General features: G+C 47.6%; 1 protein-coding gene across 1 annotated transcript in view; it reads left to right on the top strand.

Moving 5' to 3' along the window:
• The first annotated feature begins 11,627 nt into the window (after nucleotides 1–11,627).
• Nucleotides 11,628–16,875, top strand: part of LOC121002869 (macrophage mannose receptor 1-like) — a 300,143-nt gene continuing 294,895 nt past the window's right edge. The window contains exons 1-2 of the mRNA XM_040434498.1: nucleotides 11,628–11,739; nucleotides 13,758–13,895. The gene's annotated coding sequence lies outside the window, so the exon portion shown is untranslated. The remainder of the gene's footprint in view (nucleotides 11,740–13,757; nucleotides 13,896–16,875) is intronic.

Here is a 16,875-nt window from a genome sequence, read left to right as displayed (position 1 = left end):
ACAGTGCACTGTGGCTTGAATTCAGTGTTTGGGGGTCGTCTGACAAACTGTCTCCGGCCACTAGACCCAAAAAGAACAATCTTACTTTCATCAGTCCACAAAATGTCTCTTTAGGCCGTCAATGTGCTCTTTGGCAAATTGTAACCTCTTCAGCACATTTTTTTCAACAGTGGGACTTTGCGGGGGCTTCTTGCAGATAGCTTGGCTTCACATAGGTGTCTTCTAATTGTAACAGTCCTCACAGGTAACTTTACACCTTCTTTGATCTTCCTGGAGCTGATTGTTGGCTGAGTCCTTGCCATTTTGGCTATTCTACTATCCGATCGAATGGTAGTTTTTCGCTTTCTTCCACGTCTCTTAGGTTTTGGTTGCCATTTTAAAGCATTTGCGATCATTTTAGCTGAGTAGCCTATCATTTTCTGCACTTCTTTATATGTTTTCCCCTCTCCAATCAACTTTTTAATCAAGGTACGCTGTTCTCTGAATAATGTCTGGAAGGCCCCATTTCCCTCAGAATTTCAGAGAGAAATGCACTATAACCAGCATGTACAACTTTTCTGCCTTCCTTCCCTAAATAAGGGCAATAATTGCGACATGTTTTTCAAGGAATAAATGACCTCACTACTTGAACTCCACACTGCTATTATTTTGAACATGCCCCTTTCAATAAGTGATTGAATTACAGAGAATCAGCAGCATACATGGTATGACTGTTGGGTCTGTTGGGTTTCTATTACTCTACTACACCTGCTAGTAAATTATTTGCCATATAGAAATATCATTTCTACCAAAAACAGTGATTGATCAGGTTAGTGATGTCTGACTGCTATTATTTTGAACACAACTATATATATATATAAAACACTAGTCATACACCGGCGCTTGCACTTAAATAGACTGACGCAGCGGTACCGCAACGGTATCGCCACCGTTGAGAATCAAGTAAATGATGTATGCAATATGTGTATTAGGTACTGCGCGACATGTACCCCCTCTATTTTCCCTGCCTGTCGGCACTTTGAAGGTCCGCAGTATACAATAATACAGAAACTTACAGATTTTAGAATACCTTATCCTGGGTGTTCATCTGTGAGGGCTGTTTCTCCTGCGTCTTTCTGTTTTTTTTTCCTTTTTTCTTATTTCTTAGGTGCAATTCAGGATGAGGAAAGGTGTAGGGGGCTGGACCCTAATGATTATTTGTAATTTTTTTGTAAAATACAGAGCTTGCCCCGACCGGTGGCACAGCTCGTAGTTTGAAAAAGCCGTTTGTTCGCGCACGGAGCGCTGCTTGACGTCACGACAGAAGCTACGGTGGACTAGGAGGACCAAAGTTACTCCAACGCGTTTCGATTAGTACGCTAATCTTCGTCAGGGGGGATTAGCGAAGATTAGCGTACTTCCCAAAAGCAGTTCTTCTTACATGTCCAGGGGACTCCGTGCTCCTTGCTCGCTCCAGTCAGTGCAGGTTGGCGCCTCTGCCGAGTGCCGACTTCCCGTGCGCATGGATCGCCCCCATAATCATGGGAACGCCTCCATGCTAGAATGTGAGAATCACGCATAAGATAAACTATATTGAAATAGTCTAAATGAGTACTGAATGTTTTTTTAGGCGTCATAGATGTGAATTTTCACATTGGCCCACAGACAAAAAGCGGCCCGGTTAATGGAACATAACTTGTGGCCTTTGTGGGTCACAAATGAGGCTATAGTTTAGCTTATGCGAACATTCTTCTTTCAAATATGCGCGTTGATCGAATCGCATAAAAGCTTTAAGCATTTAGCATAGCAATGGTTGATTTGGTAGAATTGTCGAATATTTAAAATATAGCGTTATATTCGCAATTTACTGGGTGATCTGTACTTTTCGCTTTCATTATATTCATTATTAAATGAAAGGCAGCTGCAGGCTAATTGGCCGTGCGATTCTTCACCACAGCACGGCCGCTCCGTGTGCCCATACCCTAAGGCCTTTTGCACACGAACGTTGTGTGCCCGTGGCCGTATTGTGCCCTGCATACAGCAGGTCTGCAATGCACGGGCACCGGCCCGTATGCAATCCGCATCACGGATGCGGACCCATTCACTTGATGACGGAGATGCGGAACGGAAGCACGGATCAGAACCCCACGGTGCGGATGGATCACGGACCCATTCAAGTTAAATGGGTCTCGATCCGTCCCGGCCGCCGCACGTGCATTGGGGACCGCAAATTACAGTCCCCAATGCACGAAACGGATGCACAACATTTCGTGTGCAAGAGGCCTAAAGCAGAGTGGCCTGGCTATACCTGATTTATAGCTTTCTTGACAAATTAATTTGTAACAAATTGAATTTCTTGGGGAACTTTACCCCTGTTGCAGCGTACTCAAGTTGTGTGCAATAGGTGTTTCTGGGTGATGTAGTGCAATATACACTAACCTGGTACAGCTGACTCTCTGCAAGGGCAGGTATAGGTAGAAATAGTTCGTGATGCCAGTGCCAAGTAAACTGTGGCACGCCGTTTGCGGATGCAGGAATAAATTGAGGAAACGTAGTATTAAAACAGAACTCCAACTTTAGTAGTTTTCAAGCAGAGACAATATTGGAATCGCAGTTCCTTGGCATACAGTCGATTTTGCAATTCGGTCGATGCAGGCAATTCAGTTATAGCAGGGTAATTACAGAGTGTTGAACACAGGACTTGCAGCACAGGAGCTAGCACTCTATTTCTGTCTGATCCTGGAATATAGCAATCTTCACCAAGGCCCATTAACCTAGTTCTGGCTTTATATCCTTGGCTATAGCTTTAATCAGTACCTCCTCTGTCTTTCTGAGTACCTCTTGCTTTCCTGATCTTTGCTTCTGTCTCTCTCAGCTTCTGGACACTTCCTCAGGCTCTAGAAACTTCTGAGCTGTGGTCTAGACTGACTTCTGCACTCCACACTAGATCAGGTTACACTGACTTTCCCTTCCTTGTCTGGCCCTTATATAAACTAGGGCTCCCTAGCTCCCTCTAATGCCTAAGAGCTGGAATGACACCCCTAGCCGGCCTGTACTTGCAAGTTTCATAGCAACAGGGAAATACATGCATTACATTACATGACATTTTATAAAACTGACATATACCAACTTCCCCATAATTAAGGAGGGACGACAGCACACCAAATGACACTTTGGTAGTGACGGGTATTACAGTTCCCGTACACTACATACCCCACTGCTTTAAGCTGAGTACGACCTCGTACTCCATCATGGGTCGCCCAACTGGAATCTCTTCCTGAAATAGAAAATAGAGACATGCAGGCATACATACATGTAATTCATCTGCATTTACATTTACATCAGGTCCAATTGGCAAAGGTGAAGGGTAGTGACAAGGGGCGTCGTTCTCTTCTCTCAGGATAGTGAATGGAACGGGGGCGCTGACCTGGCACAGCGTAACATTAGAACCAGGATAGTCCATGACAATGAATAAGTCCATGATAAAACAGTAGAAAACGGTATAAAAGTTCTTGGAGGCTCAAATAACAAACATGAGTCCGTACCCAGGTTATTTCTCATTAAATCACAGAGGCTCTCATGCGGTGGAGTCCATCTCTGGGCACATTTCCTTAGTATGAAGTTGCACAATAAAATGACAGCATAATAACGGGACTACCCAGGGGTTTCCTGTGGGTGTAGCACAGGCAAGGGCTCACGTGGGGGAGTCCATTCTTGCGCACAAATGTCCAACAAGGTATTGCCCGTGGCAACTGTTTGGGAGGAGACACCACCAGAATAATCAAAGTCTCCTAAACGGACTGGCGGGCGTCCCCTGGTCATCCGGGTAGACCTTCTCAAAACAGGGGTCTCCTCTTCCCTTAGCAACGAGGTAGAAGGGAGAGGAGAAACAGGAGGGTCTCCATCCGTGAGACCTTGGTCAGGAACAGCTGGAACAACAGGAACAACTGGAACAACAATATCCACGAGAGGGGGTACTGGATCCGGAGCATCTTGAACCGGCTCTTCTGGAGGTGAAGCTACAGTAGGTGCCGGAGCAGGCACCAGCAAGTTCAACCACGGTGTCAGAAGCCAATGCATGGGATCAGCGTCATACCTGAGATTACTGAGAGCCTGCATAGGATCCTCGGGCGGTATTGCTGACTCTGACACAGGATATTCAGATCCGGAACTCTCGGGACTAGGTTCTGGTGTCAGGCAGAGCTTCAACCGGTTTCGGTGTACAATTTGGGATCCCTTGTCTTCCCGGGTGATCTCATAAGTGTGAGTTCCAACATTTGGGATTGCAGTGACAACATAGGGACTTCGCTCCCACTTACTGTCCAATTTGCTGGTACGACGGTTATTCTTTAACCATACCACGGCCCCTATGGTCAAGGGTTCTGCATGGGCTGCCTGATCATAGTCTCTCTGCTGTCGGTCTCTAGCAAGGTCCATACGTTCCTGAACAATGGCTTTGGCTGCATCTAATCGCCTTTGGTGCTCAGCAACCCAGTCGGTGTTAGGTAATGGGTTAATGCAATCAGGCACATGTATGTCCAATGAATGATCAGCAGGCAATGTCCCTTGGCGCCCAAACATCAAGTAAAAAGGGGTATACCCGGTGGAACAATGTATGGTATGATTGTATGTGAACATGAGCTGTGGCAACAGACTGGGCCAATCTCCTCTGTTCTCAGGAGGCACGGCCCTCAGCATCTCTATCAAGGTCTGATTCATTTTTTCACATAATCCGTTACCTTGAGGATGGTAGGCCGTCGTCCGGATCTTCTTACAGTTGTGTAAGCAGCACAGTTCATGGAACAGATGGGACTCAAAAGCAGGTCCTTGATCGGTGAGGATCTTTTCCGGACATCCATAGGGCAGGAGGAAGTGCTTCCAGAACATTTCGGCTGTAGTCTTGGCTGTCTGGTCTCTCACAGGCACTGCTACAACAAACTTTGTAAAATGATCAATAATAGTCATGGCATAAGCATACCCTGAGCGACTAGGCTCCAGTTTTACATGGTCGATGGCGACAAGTTCAAGAGGACGGGTACTTACAATGGGTCTCAGTGGTGCCCTCTGATCATGGTGCTCACTTCGTTTCAAGGCACAGGCTACACACTCTCGACACCACTTCTCCATGTCTTCTCTCATGCCTACCCAGTAAAACCGCTGGCGGATAGTAGCTTCAGTCTTTTGGACCCCGAAGTGACCGGATTGATTGTGGTACATCTCCAACACCATACCTGCATCTCGTCGGGGTATGAGAATCTGGTGTACTCTTTCGTTGGACACTGGGTCTAGGCTTCTCCGTAGCAATAGGCCCTTTTGTATGAAGAGTTGATGGCGCTGTCTCCACAGTTTGATGAGCTCAGGATCTGCACTCTTACGCCGGATCCTCTCAGGGGCTCTACCACTAGTAATGAAGTCCAACAACTCACCCAGCACTCTACTTTCAGACTGTAGTTTCACCCACCTTTCTTCTTTAGGTTCAGGCCTACTGGAGGGTGAAGGAACTGCAGCTCTGTTATTGGTAGCTCGAGCCTGATCCTGTTGAGCAAATTTGTTATAGAAAGCCGGCATCTCTACATCTTCCCAAGCATCTCGCACATCATCAGGAGCCGTCTCTGTGGGAAGCCTGGATAAAGCATCAGCGTTATCATTAGTACGTCCAGCACGATACTTTACAGAGAAATTATAGTTGGCAAGGCGAGAGGCCCATCTCTGCTCCAAGGCCCCCAATCTAGATGTATTGAGATGTGCCAGAGGGTTATTGTCAGTGAATGCAATGAACGGGGTGGCGGCTAGATAATCCTTGAATTTTTCTGTCACCGCCCACACTAATGCCAGGAACTCTAGTTTGAAGGAACTATAATTCTGGTCATTTTTCTCAGCTCCTTTCAGGGAGCGGCTTGCATATGCTATCACTCTCTCTTTTCCCTCTTGGATCTGGGCTAACACAGCTCCCAGGCCTTGCTTGCTAGCATCAGTATAGAGATGGAAGGGCTTGCTATAATCTGGATAACCTAACACTGGAGGCTCGGTCAGTTTCTTTTTTAGCAATTGGAACGCTGTCTCTCTTTTCTCATTCCACTCAATGGGCACAGGAGTTCTAGGGCTTTTCTTGGGTTGCCCCCTCAAGAGTTCCTGGATAGGATCAGCTATTTGAGCAAAATGGGGGATAAAACGTCTATAGTAGCCGGCAAAACCAAGGAAACTCCTCACCTCTTTGACGGTAGTAGGAACCGGCCAATTACGGACAGCTGCTAATTTATCAGGGTCAGGTTGCACTCCCTCTCCGCTTACCACATGCCCCAGGTATCTTACTGCAGGTTTGAGCAGGTGACACTTGGATGGCTTTACCTTCAAGCCATATTTGATAAGGATTTCAAATACTTCTGCCAAATGTTTCAGATGGTCTTCATATGTTTTTGAATACACAATGACGTCATCTAGATACAGCAGCACTGTTTCGAAGTTTTTGTGACCCAAACACCGCTCCATTAGTCTCTGGAAAGTTCCTGGGGCATTACATAGCCCGAACGGCATACAATTGAATTCGAACAGGCCCATGGGAGTAGTGAAGGCAGTCTTTTCCCTATCTGCAGGGGCCATGGGTACTTGCCAGTAGCCACTGGTCAAGTCCAATGTGGAGAAATAGGCAGAGGAGCCCAGAGCGGTTAGTGACTCTTCAATGCGGGGCAGTGGGTATGCATCTTTGTGGGTTATTTGATTAATTTTCCTATAATCCACACAGAAACGGATACCACCGTCCTTCTTCTTTACAAGGACCAGGGGTGCAGCCCACGGACTACGGCTGTCCCGGATTACATTAGAGTCCTTTATCTCTTGGATCATTTCTTTTACAGTCTGATATGAAGTAGGCGGTAAGGGTCTGTATCTCTCCTTGATAGGAGGATGAGAGCCAGTAGGTATGGTGTGTTGTATGGCACTCACCTCTCCATAATCAGTGGCATGCTTACTGAAGGCCTGGTGGTGCTCCTTGACAAGCTGTATAATCCCTTCTTGTTGCCGTTGGGGGGTATTCTCGTCCCCGACATGGAGCTCTTCCCACCAGGGCACTTGTGGCTGGGTCCCCGGCGAACATCTGCTGTCTGCAGCTGGCGGCTTTTCTGTCACTGGAAGACGAATGATGTCTTGGAAGGACACCTGGGACAGCTGGGCAACACGGCAATGCTTAGTAAGCGCAACAGGATGATCACTCAGGTTAATCAGACGGACAGGTACTTTACCTTGGGAGACGTTCACCAGGCACTTGGCAGCTCTCACATAAGGGTAATCCTCCATCTGGATTGGTTCTACCAGGGCTGGATAATCTCGGCCTTCGACTCCCAGGACAGCACGACACCACAAAAGAGTTTGAGAATTAGGAGGCAAAGTCACAGGCTTAATATCACGGATCCTGGCAGTACAAATTTCTCCTTTCCCATTAGCAAACCTCTGCTGGGCACTTAACACAGTGATAGTCTTTTGAATCACCCTCCTGGATGCAGAGGAAGCAGTGGGCAAAGTCTGATGTAATACAGCAAGTATTTCTGAATAACAGTTTTGGAAGACATTGGTGCCTAGAATGACAGGATGTCCTCCTCTGTCACCGGCCTGTACTACGATCACTCCCTGTTGAGGCAGGGTTACTTCTCCCACCTGCAGGGTGGGTTCCCAGTATCCATGAACCTTTACTGGTTTGCCATTGCTGGCGATAATTTCCACCCAGGAGTCAGGCGGTTGGGTCAACTGGTTGGTGTCCCAGAACTTTTCAAATGCAGGCAGCTGAATAGTAGTGACCTGAGACCCAGTATCTAATAGGGCTTCAAAGGGGATCCCGTTGATCTCTATATTGATTTTAGGATGGGATCCTACATAACGTGGCATCCAATTTGGATCCTCTGGACCTAGTGTTCTACCTCCCGAGGGGTGGTCCTCAGCCTCAGGGGTTGCCCGTTTAACTGCCAGCACGTGGATTCTGTGTGTCCCAGCTTTTTGCAGTATGTACACACGGGCTTCTTGCGACCTCTATTACGCCTCCCAGGATCCCTGGGGTGAGTCTCTTGGTATGGAGGTGGGAACGGCCTAAGAGGTGACAGGAACTCTTCTTCTGACATTATGGGTTTTTCCCATTCCTCTATTTTTCTGCACACCTTCTCTAGACTTTTAGAGAGGTGATTTACTTGCTCTGTCAGCATGGCAATAGTATCAGTAGCTGACACTTGAACAGCTTGGCCGGCCTCAGCTCGGTTAGTGACAAGCGGTTTTGGCCTGCAGGCTGATGACTCAGATAGGGCGCTCAACTCAGGAGATACTGTGGACCCCAGAATTTTTATAGCCAGTTCTTTAAAGTCCAGAAAGGCACTGTTAGGGTGCTGGGCGGACAGCATCTTTAACTGGGTCCTTATTTGTTCACTAGACACCCCGGTGATAAATTGTTCCCTCAGGGTCTGGTCCTGGTTATCAGCCTCTTTGGGATCTATCTGAATTACAGCCCCTAAAGCCTCCTGGAGTGAGAGGGCAAAGTCACGGAGGGACTCACCGGACTTCTGTTTCTTGCCAAAGAAGTGCATCTTTATCTCTGAGGCAGTCCTAGTTTCAAAAGTGGCTCTGAGGCGGGTGAATATCTGTTCTAGAGTACTCCGCTCAGTAGCAGGCCAGGATAACACTTCCCTGCGGGCAGCTCCCTCCAGTTGCGCCAGCATGATTTCCATTTGCTGGTCGGCATTTATAGGGTATAATCGGAATAGTGCCAGCAACTTTTCTTCAAAGTCCCGTAGGGTATGGGTCTCTCCCCTGTAGCGGGGGAACCATGGGGCCCCGAAATAGTAGGGCATGGTAAAGGGCATCATGCTAGGGGCTGTAGGGTGATCAGGAGCCGCAAGCTCTCCTGGGGCCGGCTGCTCAGGCACTCCTGGCTCTGACATGGTAGTCTATTGAGAGGTGGCCGCTGGCGACTAAAGGGGCCGGTACACTCCCCTTCCCTCCGGTTACAAGTGCTTACCGGTATCGCTGGTCTTGCGCAGGCCAAGTCTCGCGAGATTCCGGACGTCCTGAGACCGCGGTGACGCAGGAGAAGCAGGGCCGCGGCGGTGCGATGATGAAGAGGGGCGGGACTCTCTGTGTCTTTGCAGGGATCCGCCCACGAAAGTCCTCAGCGGCGCGGGAAACTTTACTCCAGGCAGCCGGTGGCCATCTTTAGCAAAACGCTGTCCATTCACTGACAGCAAGCAGGATTGCAAAAAGTCCACAAAACCACATTCCAATGCGGCGGTTTTCTTCCTCTGTGCAGCGCAATACTGCACAGCGCTTTTTAGAGTTTTTTGGTACACTTTGGGTATGATTTTCAGTCCACAAAGTCCACTTGAATAAAACAGGCAAATTGTCACTTTGGTCACAGGGCAACTGTATAAGGCACAAAGTTCACGCTTCTTGCACTAGAAAGCGTGCGTATCCTGTTCGTGGAACGCCAAAAGAGAGGTGCAGCGTACTCAAGTTGTGTGCAATAGGTGTTTCTGGGTGATGTAGTGCAATATACACTAACCTGGTACAGCTGACTCTCTGCAAGGGCAGGTATAGGTAGAAATAGTTCGTGACGCCAGTGCCAAGTAAACGGTGGCACGCCGTTTGCGGATGCAGGAATAAATTGAGGAAACGTAGTATTAAAACAGAACTCCAACTTTAGTAGTTTTCAAGCAGAGACAATATTGGAATCGCAGTTCCTTGGCATACAGTCGATTTTGCAATTCGGTCGATGCAGGCAATTCAGTTATAGCAGGGTAATTACAGAGTGTTGAACACAGGACTTGCAGCACAGGAGCTAGCACTCTATTTCTGTCTGATCCTGGAATATAGCAATCTTCACCAAGGCCCATTAACCTAGTTCTGGCTTTATATCCTTGGCTATAGCTTTAATCAGTACCTCCTCTGTCTTTCTGAGTACCTCTGGCATTCCTGATCTTTGCTTCTGTCTCTCTCAGCTTCTGGACACTTCCTCAGGCTCTAGAAACTTCTGAGCTGTGGTCTAGACTGACTTCTGCACTCCACACTAGATCAGGTTACACTGACTTTCCCTTCCTTGTCTGGCCCTTATATAAACTAGGGCTCCCTAGCTCCCTCTAATGCCTAAGAGCTGGAATGACACCCCTAGCCGGCCTGTACTTGCAAGTTTCATAGCAACAGGGAAATACATGCATTACATTACATGACATTTTATAAAACTGACATATACCAACTTCCCCATAATTAAGGAGGGACGACAGCACACCAAATGACACTTTGGTAGTGACGGGTATTACAGTTCCCGTACACTACACTGTACTGGGGTGCTGCACATAATTACTAACCAGTGTGCCATAAATTCCTGGTCTGCCCCAAGCCTGCCTACGAATGCTCATTCCTGGGTTGGGTTTACATAAGTCCCCCCCTCCCCCCCTCCCCCCATCTGATCTGTCCCAAACCCACCCAGGAATGCAAACTTCTGAGCGGGATTTCCATAAACCGAGTTTTCGGAACACAATCCTGGTAACTGTAGCCCTTTCCCCTCAGCTTCCATTGTTCAAGAGCAGAATATGAAACGATAGCTGCACTGTGATTGGTTACTGTGCACAACAAAGGGAGTTTTCAAAAATTTGCTGTTATGTTTGAAGGAAGCCTTAGGGCTCGTGCACAAGAACGTGTGCCGTCTGTTCTATGCATTGGGGACCTCAAATTGCAGTCCCCAATGCACGGGCACTGTCCATGTGGCTGGCGAAGACTGATGCAGTCCAATTCAATTTGCATGGGTCCGTGATTCGTCCTCACCGCAAAAAAAAAAATAGAACAGAAACACCATGGAAGCACTCCATAGTGCTCACGTGGGGTCTGCGCCTCCGTTCCGCACCTCACCTTCTGGATCCATAATGCGGTGCACAAACAGCCGGTGCCCGTATATAGCAGACTGGCTGTTTGCGGGCAGCAATAGGGGCCTGGCTGGCTTATGTTCATGTGCATGAGCCCTTAGGGTGTGTTCACACAACAGAATTTTCATGTTGTTTTAAACACATTCTGTGGCAAAACCCCTGGGAATTCTGCATTCAGTTCATTTCCAGTGGAAATTCACATCTCTGTTTAAACTTTGTATTTTATTTCTTTCACTGCAGTTTTGAAATCAGCATCACTGCAAACATTTAACCCTCTGGTGCACAGTGGCGTACATGTATGTACTGAAAAAAACTTTATTTAATTAAATTCATTATGAGAATCTGGGAAGAGGGGGTTGTTCATGTTAGTCACTAGGCACTGTAGATCCAGTGCCTAGGTTGGTGCCTTGTTTGGGGTGGCACCAGCAAACACGATCTTTTTATACTTACTAAATAGCATGTAACAGATTAAAATGTGTGATAGGCAATATATGTTTTCTATGACTAAGGTTATGTTCACACTTGTTATTTGGTCAGTTATTTCGATCAGTAATTGTGAGCCAAAACCAAGTGTGGGTCAAAAACACAGTGTGGGTGCAAATCAAAAAATTACACCTGATCTCTGAGTAGGCTTCACTACTGGTTTTGGCTCACAATAACTAATCAAAATAACTGACCAAATAACTGATGTGTGAACCCAGCCTAAGCTATATGTAGTCCATTGTTATTTGCCTATATATTCTCTATCCTGCAGGGTTAACACATGGCCACACCACCGCCTTATGGATCGGGCTCAATAGGCTGGACGTTAATGCTGGCTGGAGATGGGATGGTGGAAGTCCTTTTAGATATCTCAACTGGCTTCCAGGTAAATGTTGAGGTTGAGCTTTGAATAGTAATTAACAAAAAAACATTTAGCCATTTTGCACTCATCTAAATCCTCAGTGTTGTATAGTGCCAGCAATGTGGATGACAGCTTAAAAAATATCATTCACACTCTGCAAAAAATGACCAGAGGAGCAGATTTTAAATTCACAGTCAAAATAGGTTGTGGATTTCCTGCACAGATTTCATCCTATGCAATGCACCGGGTAAAATGTGTGACAAATCTCCAGCAAAAACCACATGTAAGTCATTTGTGGTGGTTTTTAAATCCTAAAGCCTCTTTCGCACGTCAGTGAATCAAGCATGTGTGCTCTCCGTGTTCTCCTTGTGGACACAGCGATGGACTGGCCATCGGGAGTACCGGGAGAATCCCGGTGGGCCGATCGAATTATGGGCCGGCCAGGGCCGCCATCAGGGGGCCCTGGCCGCACGACCCCCCTGCACGCACAGTACACTCAGCGGCGGCATCACTACCAGACGGGGGCGGGGCGGTTATCAGCGAGGCCCTGATAGACTGAAGAGAGATGTTAGCCCCGCCCCTGGCTCAGCTGAATAGATGGATGTGAGCCCCGCCTCCTGCTTCGCCCTCCAGCGCAGCAGCGGCGGCATCACTACCAGACGGGGGCGGGGCGGTTATCAGCGAGGCCCTGATAGACTGAAGAGAGATGTTAGCCCCGCCCCCGGCTCAGCTGAATAGATGGATGTGAGCCCCACCTCCTGCTTCGCCCTCCAGCGCAGCAGCGGCGGCATCACTACCAGACGGGGGCGGGGCGGTTATCAGCGAGGCCCTGATAGACTGAAGAGAGATGTTAGCCCCGCCCCCGGCTCAGCTGAATAGATGGATGTGAGCCCCGCCTCCTGCTTCGCCCTCCAGCGCAGCTGAATGAATGTGAGCCCCTCCCCTCCTGGTGCTCCGCCCCCGGCTCGCCTGAATAAATGGATATGAGCCCCGCCCCTACTGCTGCTCCGCCCCCCGTTTAGCAGAATGGATGGATGTGAGCCCCGCCCCTCTATTTGCTCCGCTGAATGGATGTATGTGAGCCCCGCCCCTTTATTTGCTCCGCCCCCGGTGGGCCGGTCAGTGGGCCGGTCTGGCTGAAGTCCAGGGCCACTTTATTGTCCCAGTCCATCCCTGTGTGGACAGCACATGTATCCATTGACTTTAATGTGTGCACTCACACAACAGTGGTTTTCCATGCCCTAATTACGGAACCCTCACGTACATTATAGTCTAGGAGTCTGTGAAAATCCTGGACACAACTCGGATGTTTGGTACATGGTTTTCATGGATCGTTGCTTGGAGATGCTCTGGAAATGAATTTTCAGCCTAGGGGCTCATGCACACGACAATTGTTGCTTTGAAGACGGCAAATTGTGGATCTGCAAAACAGATACCGGCCGTGTTAATTTTGCGGAAAAGAATGGTCGGCCCATAATAGAACAGTTCTATCCTTGTCTGGACACGGAACATTTCCATCATTTCTGTCTTTTGCTACTCTGTTGAAGTGAATGGTTCCACATATGGGCTGCAAAAAAAATGGAACGGACAAAAAATACGTTCGTGTGCAGGAGCCCAAGTGTGTTGACTACGGATGACATACGGAGGGCAAAATTGTGGACACGTGGCCCAAACACGGATCCTTCATGGATGAACCACTAACCATCTTCGCACAGATGCCATCAAGAACGTGTGACAGAGACCTTACTGAGCGCTAAGATTCGATTTAAAAAATATACAATGTGTCATGAAACCATTCAAATGCAAAGATGGTCAGATGCGTGGACGTGTCAATGAGGGATGGACTGGAGTAGTCATCTGGTGATGTTAGATGATCCAACTTTATTGAGAGCACATGTCATAATTTTTTTTTTTAAATAATCCACATACGCACAATATAATGTTTATTCAAAATGTTGAGCTGGCAATTGCATCTAATAAAACTATACATATAAGAAAAATCAAGGTTAGATTTTTTACTGATATTTGTCTATTCCTTTAAGGAAATCCATCGGAAGCATCAGATTGTGTAGCATTGAATGCTGGAAAAAACGCAAAGTGGGAAAACAAGGAATGCATTCAAAAGCTGGGCTATATCTGTAAAAAAGACAACAACAAGAGCTCTGATGTCCCCTCTTCCGGTAAGCAACAATGATATTTGAGACCGAAAGTAGCAGGGGCGTATACAGATCTTATAGGGTCCTATAGCAAAACTTAGCATAGGCCCCTTGCTCTACGTAGTTTCCCAGTATGTGTACATCAAACACTACTAGGCAATGCTGATTGTGTAAGCCATGTACCGGGGTGGGCTCCACAGGATACAGCGAATTCACGAATGGGGGAAGCAACTCCGACACCAGTTTTGCCAAAACCGTATTTTACTTAAACGTGGTAATGAACACAACCACAGATGCTGGTTACACACAAATACATTTACATACTCCCATCCAGGAGGCTGAGACCCTTATGCTGTACAGTGCGGTGTCCTCTGGTGGATGCTGGAGGTAAAAGCGGTGTATTTACCTACTGGCGGGCTCAAATAGACCAGTCGCATCTTAGCCGTTATTACCCTAGAGTCAGGAACAATTATTTGGGTGCGTGGTGCGGGCTAGCCTGCGGTACAGCACAATACCTTACAATCTTATAACATGCTATAGCAGTGACGGCAAACCTTTTAGAGACCAAGTGCCCAAACTACAACCCAAAACCCACTTATTTATCGCAAAGTGCCAACGCGGCAAGTTAACCTGAATACTACAGTCCAATATAGTGTATCTGCCATGTACTTTATCATTTAGTTTGCCTACGTTCAGTGCACTGCCTGTGCTGTTCATAGTGCACCCTGTGATGATGAACGGCAGGAAAAGTTTAAGACATATTGGTACACCATAGACTTATTCCAGGGCGCAGGTGTGCATAGAGAGGGCTCTGAGTGCCGCCTCTGGCACCCGTGCCATAGCTTCACCACCACTGTGCTATAGTATTCCCCCAACAACTGATCAAATAACACGTGCCTATAGTGCTTCTCCTGAATAAACACCAGCCTGGCTTGAATTCATTGTTTTCCTTTTCAGCACTCTGGTGTGAACTGGCACTTTAAACGTGAAGTCCTTGTTATGAGCAGTTAACATTACTTGTGGCCTGACACAAACAGAAAACCTAACTAACTGACTACAGGCCTGGTCTCAGTCTCTAGGTGCCAAAACTGTAATGAAGTACGTGCACGATTAGTCTTACCGACCCGGGTATACTTTCTATAAGTTGGTGACTGTGGACGGAACATGGGTTTATACAACAAGCATGCAGTACCGCAGTGTCTGTGGCTTTACTCATTAGCTCTCATCTGTGTTCCTGGCAGCAGTTCCCCTTCCTCTGGACACGATCAGGGTCATGGACATGATCAGCTCCACTTGGCTGCAGCTCTGGTCCCTGAAGGATACTCTCATGCTTGGATGTCGAGGTATTGTCCTCACACAGCTCCTGTATGCTTCTCCCAGGCTCACCCCACTAGAAGTTGTTGTCCTCGGCAACCCTTCCCATACAAACTCATCCCACGCATAGCGCTGTGGGCGCACACCAGCATTGGGCCTGGTTGTCCTACGCAGAGTTATAGGCTCAGGAGCACTGGGGGCGGCAGGCACATCCAATGGGGGAGGAGCTGCTGCCTCTGTGGGTACTAGGGCAGAGACAACCCACCGTTCCTCCTCCTCTTCATCTAAGGGGATTTCCTCTGTACTCTGAGCAGGAGGAAGCATCTCCTCCACGAACATGGGCTAATCAAAATTACAATGCCTCAGCATGTTACGGTGCAAGTTCCGTGAGGGCTCCCCAATCCCTACTCGTTCTACCTCATAGACTGGGATGGCAGGGTCTACCCTTCTCTTTACCATGTATGAACTGCCCATCTCTCACTGCCCATCCAACTTCCCAAACGGGCGCTTGGCCCTGACCATCACTGATCGCCTGGGGCATACACATTCCTCTGCAAGGGTCTTGGGTTAGGATGCACTACTTGCCTCAGGTGCTCCCCCACAACCTTGTGGACCACTCTCAGCCGGCGGCGGTGCTCTTGCACCCATGCAGTGATATTTCTCAGTGGTGGCTCCATTGGAGATCTTCAATCTCAATCTCCCGGCCACTATCGCGAACATAAGCATATGTGGGGAGTCATCGGTGGTACTGTGTACCCTGTTGTTTCAGTTTAGGTAGGTACTCTGGCCACCATGCCTTTTGGCTGTCCTCAAGAGTCCACAGCATCAGGAGCAAGTTGCGTTTAAATCGCTTGCATGCACTATTTCCTTGGGGGTGATACGGGAACATTCGATCCCATACAGTTGGTACAGCTCATTCATTAGAGTACCCTGAAAAAATGCCCCCTGGTCTGAATGTATCCTCCGTGGATAACTAAACACCCGTATAAAGTGTTTGCAGATCACCTCAGCTGCCGACCCTGCTGTCTAGTCTCTGGTGGGTACAGCCACTGCATACTTTGTGAAAAGATCTGTAATGACCAGACAGTATGAGTGTCCTGAGGCAGAGTACCCAATCTGTACATAATCGATCAGGATCTCTAGGGCCTAAAGAAGGAGCACGTAGCTCCGAAAGACGTTTGATAAATATGCTACAAGCGGTGAAATAGTAACAACTATAACAGATTACAATCTTCTATTTTGGCAAGACGCATCGCTCCCTTCTCAAATCATCCGGATGTATTGGAAGCAATCTAAATTTCAATACCTATCATCTGTGAACTAGCCTCCTGTGGTTGAACAACGCTACAACTCCCGACCACGTGGGATGCCACGTGGTAAGCCGGCGTACGGACCTGCAAACACACAGTGTAAGCAGGAGCAAAGTTGCTGTTTGGAGACACCAGCCATCATCCACAGGACTGGTAATGTACTGTCAATTGGCTACATAGCCATTATTAATAAGAGAGTATCTATCAATGCTGTATATTGATTTGTGAATTATTAGACATTGCCATACTTACAAAGAGGATTCTCTATCACTCTTCACCATTCAAAAGGATACCGGTGCCTATCTTGAATACAACTATAAATGGTCACCAGTATCTAGGCAACTCAGCACAATACCAATATAGACCAATATAACAATTAC

The sequence above is a fragment of the Bufo bufo genome, chromosome 5 (genome assembly GCF_905171765.1).
Source record: "Bufo bufo chromosome 5, aBufBuf1.1, whole genome shotgun sequence".
Lineage (NCBI taxonomy): Eukaryota > Metazoa > Chordata > Amphibia > Anura > Bufonidae > Bufo > Bufo bufo.
This window is presented reverse-complemented; position numbering and strand designations above follow the sequence as displayed.